Raw genomic sequence first — 5,642 nt, 5'->3', positions numbered from 1 at the left:
CATATTTTGAGAATCCTAAGCGTCATAAATCATGGGTGAGTCCAGGCAAACCACCGAGATCCACTGCAAGGCCAAATCGCTTTGGAAAGAAGACAATGCTCTGTGTTTGGTGAGATTAGAAGGGTCTCATCTATTATGAGCTGCTAAAAATTGGCGCAACCGTTAACACTGATCGATTTAAATCGAGCATTATGCGAAAAACTATCTGAGTATGGAAAAAGGCAACACAGAGTCATATTGCTCCATGATAACGCCCCATCATACACAGCAAAACGAGTCAGGGAAACGATCGACGCATTCAGTTGGGAAATATTAGGGCATGCGGCTTATTCTCCAGACTTGGCTCCGTCCGATTATCATCTATGTATATGCATTACTTGGGCACGCTCTCGCTGAAAAACGCTTCTATTCGTATGAAAATGTACGAAAATGGCTCGTTGACTGGTTCACTTCTAACGATGAACTGTTTTCTTGGCGTGACATTCATAACCTGCCGGAGAGGTGGGAGAAATGTATGAACAGCAGTGGACATTATTTCGAATAAAATATTATCAGTTTCAAACGACAGGCGTGTAATTATTGCAACCAAATTCCGGTTTCATACTTTTACACCTAGCATATAAGTTCGTAGCGTTGCTGTTTTGCAAATTGGTATCCCGGTTGTTACGAGTTTATTTATCGACTGTAACTTTTTTTGTAGTTCACTGTTGCTATTTGAGTTTACGTATTGTCATCTTGTCATTTAGAGACAGTAAGGGAAGCTGTGAATGCTAAAAAAAATAGTGCCAAGTGGAGAAATCGGAACCTTTCCGACGTATTCTTCTATTTGAGTTCAATTGGCGCAACCGTTAACACTGATCGATTTAAATCGAGCATTATGCGAAAAACTATCTGAGTATGGAAAAAGGCAACACAGAGTCATATTGCTCCATGATAACGCCCCATCATACACAGCAAAACGAGTCAGGAGGCAGCCCACAAACATTTGCGCCGCGTATGGGGCTACCGCTGGACAGAGCACCGTAAGAAAATGGTTTTCTCGTTTTACGGAGGAACGTTTTGTCATTAGTGGCTCTTCGCGTTCGAAGTTTCGTGAAGATCGTTTAAACGCGTTAATCCACAATGATGCAGCGTACTCGAGAGCTGACAAATGTGATCATTCCATCATCGTGAGACATTTGCAGGCAAAGGGGAGGCTTCAAAAATCGGGTGTATTGGTACCGCACGCTCCAAGTTAAAATCAGTGTGTGGCCAGATGTGCATCTCTGTTTGCTCGTCATCAAATGGCCCTTGAACAACACCGACCATTCGTGTCCTGTGTCGTTGCCAGTGACGAGGAATAGTGTCTTTAAGCTAACAAAAGGAAAAGAAAGGAATGGTTGAGCCCAAAACAAAGCACCAACTCTCCGTACAGAAACCTAAGCGCGTCCTCGAAAGATAATGTTACGCATCTGGCGTAACAGCGACGGTGTGGTGTAGTACGAATTGCTTCCATGAGGTGTAACTCTCACTGTTGACATTTATTGTCGACAACTGAGACGTCTAGCATACGCAGACCATGAGCAACGATCGGAAAGACCATGTGATGTGACGCTACTCGACGATAACGCAGTCTGTTAGACTGACAAAAAACTCTATAGGCCTACAGGAGTTGGACTGTAAAGTCATTCCGCACCCCTCTTGTTCACCTGATCTTGCACCCTCAGATTTCCACCTTTCCCGCTCTCTATCAAACAGCCTTCGAGGATGAAAGCGAGCTCCGAAAATGGCTCAACGAGTTCTTCGCCTCAAACCACGTGATTTCTACAGTCGCTGACTCGAAAAGTTACCTCAGCGTTGGCAGACTGTTGTAAATAGTGATGATTAAAATCTTGGTTATGTATGTCTGTTGTGTTTATGAAACAAATGGAAAAACGCTACGAACTTATGCACCAATCCAATATTTACGAAAGTACTGAGCGAAGTGGCGCAGTACTTAGGACACTGGCTCGTGTTCAGAAGTGCAGTAGTTCAAATTCCCATCCAACCGTCCAGATTTAGGTTGTACGCGATTTCCCGAAATAACTAAAGCGAGTGCTTGGATGGTTCCTTTGAAGGTTGCTGTCGATTTCCAGCCTCATCCTTCTCTAATCGGAACACGTGTTTCATCACTAGTTCAAGATGCACGTGTTGCATCCCTAGTGCGAGTTCTTCGCTGTCAAACTCCAACTCATACTGGTAGACATTCCTCCTTAAACGAAGCATAACACTATCCTCGCACAATCAACCAACATTCGAATGCGATTCTGAATGAAAAACTCACTGTGCAATCTTTTCTTATGTACAGAGTGTAGCTGGCGCTACTCCTACTTCCTTTGTGCGTTTGCGCTGAAATGCTGTAGTGGCTTCGAACCACTTTGACCTTCGTTGCATGGCGCCCTCATCAGGCCTAGAACCTGTAAGCAGTATGATATTGTATGTACGCAGAATACTACAATACACAACTACAACAAAATTTTCTCCTCAAATCAGATTTCAACTTCACACACTTGTAATTCGCACTACGTTTGTAGTATATTGAACAGTATGGTTAATAACTAAAATACGAGAAATTCCTTAAAATTAATTTCCTCTCGAAGGTGTGATTCCTGTCGCAATGATTTAAAAATTAAAGACTGTTTTTCTCTTGGAGTAGCTCTTTGTTCCATGAACAGGTCCGTTGCCAAATGTTCAAATGGTTCAAATGGCTCTAAGCACTATGGGACTTAACATCTGAGGCCATCAGTCCCTAGACTTAGAACTACTTAAACCAAACTAACCTAAGGGACATCACACACATCCATGCCCGAGGCAGAATTCGAACCTGCGACCGTAGCAGCAGCGCGGTGCCGGATTGAAGCGCCTAGAATCCCTCGGCCACAGCGACCGGCCGTTGCCAATGTACTTTCCATTTCACCCGTCTTTGTAAAAGGAAAATCTGCTCGTAAAATTTGAGGATCGTTTCTAGATCGAGATCTACGTGATTAGTATGCATTCACAATTAAGTGCCTGACACAGGGTTCATCGAACCATCTTCAAGCTATTTCTCTACCGTTCCATGTAGAACAGCGAGCGGGAAAAATTAACACTTAAATTTTTCTACGCGAGCTCTGGTTTTTATTATTTTGTTGTGATGATCGATCCTCCCTATGTAGGAGGGCGCAAACAAAATATTTCCACTCTCTGGAGAGAAAGTCGGTGACTGAAATTTCATGAGAAGATCCTACCCCAACGAAAAACGCCTTTGTTTTAATGATTGCCACCCCAATTCGCGTATCATATCCGTTGCACTCTCTCCCCTATTTCGAGATAGTACAAAACGCCCTTTTTCGAGATAGTACAAAACGAGCTGCCCTTCTTCGAACATTTTCGACGTCCTCCGTCGATCCTGTCTGATTTGGATCCCACATCGCACAGCGACACTCCAGAAGCGGACGTGCAAGCGTAGTATAGCCTGCCTCTTTAGTAGACCTGTTGCATTTTCTCAGCGTTCTACCGATAAATCGTGGTCATTGATTTGCCTTACCCACAATATTGTCTATGTGATCCTTCCAATTTAATTTATTCGTAATCGTAATCTAATCCCCATGAACCATGGACCTTGCCGTTGGTGGGGAGGCTTACGTGCCTCAGCGATACAGATAGCCGTACCGTAGGTGCAACCACAACGGAGGGGTATCTGTTGAGAGGCCAGACAAACGTGTGGTTCCTGAAGAGGGGCAGCAGCCTTTTCAGTAGTTGCAAGGGCAACAGTCTGGATGATTGACTGATCTGGCCTTGTAACAATAACCAAAACGGCCTTGCTGTGCTGGTACTGCGAACGGCTGAAAGCAAGGGGAAACTACAGCTGTAATTTTTCCCGAGGGCATGCAGCTTTACTGTATGATTACATGATGATGGCGTCCTCTTGGGTAAAATATTCCGGAGGTAAAATAGTCCCCCATTCGGATCTCCGGGCGGGGACTACTCAAGAGGATGTCGTTATCAGGAGAAAGAAAACTGGCGTTCTACGGATCGGAGCGTGGAATGTCAGATCCCTTAATCGGGCAGGTAGGTTAGAAAATTTAAAAAGGGAAATGGATAGGTAGAAGTTAGATATAGTGGGAATTAGTGAAGTTCGGTGGCAGGAGGAACAAGACTTCTGGTCAGGTGACTACAGGGTTATAAACACAAAATCAAATAGGGGTAATGCAGGAGTAGGTTTAATAATGAGTAGGAAAATAGGAATGCGGGTAAGCTACTACAAACAGCATAGTGAACGCATTATTGTGGCCAAGATAGATACGAAGCCCACACCTACTACAGTAGTACAAGTTTATATGCCAACTAGCTCTGCAGATGACGAAGAAATTGAAGAAATGTATGATGAAATAAAAGAAATTATTCAGATTGTGTAGGGAGACGAAAATTTAATAGTCATGGGTGACTGGAATTCAAGTGTAGGAAAAGGGAGAGAAGGAAACATAGTAGGTGAATATGGATTGGGGGACAGAAATGAAAGAGGAAGCCGCCTGGTAGAATTTTGCACAGAGCACAACATAATCATAACTAACACTTGGTTTAAGAATCATGAAAGAAGGTTGTATACATGGAAGAACCCTGGAGATACTAAAAGGTATCAGATAGATTATATAATGGTAAGACAGAGATTTAGGAACCAGGTTTTAAATTGTAAGACATTTCTAGGGGCAGATGTGGACTCTGACCACAATCTATTGGTTATGACCTGTAGATTAAAACTGAAGAAACTGCAAAAAGGTGGGAATTTAAGGAGATGGGACCTGGATAAACTAAAAGAACCAGAGGTTGTACAGAGATTCAGGGAGAGCATAAGGGAGCAATCGACAGGAATGGGGGAAATAAATACAGTAGAAGAAGAATGGGTAGCTTTGAGGGATGAAGTAGTGAAGGCAGCAGAGGATCAAGTAGGTAAAAAGACGAGGGCTAGTAGAAATCCTTGGGTAACAGAAGAAATATTGAATTTAATTGATGAAAGGAGAAAATATAAAAATGCAGTAAGTGAAACAGGCAAAAAGGAATACAAACGTCTCAAAAATGAGATCGACAGGAAGTGCAAAATGGCTAAGCAGGGATGGCTAGAGGACAAATGTAAGGATGTAGAGGCCTATCTCACTAAAGGTAAGATAGATACCGCCTACAGGAAAATTAAAGAGACCTTTGGAGATAAGAGAACGACTTGTATGAATATCAAGAGCTCAGATGGAAACCCAGTTCTAAGCAAAGAAGGGAAAGCAGAAAGGTGGAAGGAGTATATAGAGGGTCTATACAAGGGCGATGTACTTGAGGACAATATTATGGAAATGGAAGAGCATGTAGATGAAGATGAAATGGGAGATATGATACTGCGTGAAGAGTTTGACAGAGCACTGAAAGACCTGAGTCGAAACAAGGCCCCCGGAGTAGACAATATTCCATTGGAACTACTGACGGCCGTGGGAGAGCCAGTCCTGACAAAACTCTACCATCTGGTGAGCAAGATGTATGAAACAGGCGAAATACCCTCAGACTTCAAGAAGAATATAATAATTCCAATCCCTAAGAAAGCAGGTGTTGACAGATGTGAAAATTACCGAACTATCAGTTTAATAAGTCACAGCTGCAAA

This window comes from Schistocerca piceifrons, chromosome 1 (assembly GCF_021461385.2).
Source record: "Schistocerca piceifrons isolate TAMUIC-IGC-003096 chromosome 1, iqSchPice1.1, whole genome shotgun sequence".
NCBI lineage: Eukaryota > Metazoa > Arthropoda > Insecta > Orthoptera > Acrididae > Schistocerca > Schistocerca piceifrons.
This window is presented reverse-complemented; position numbering follows the sequence as displayed.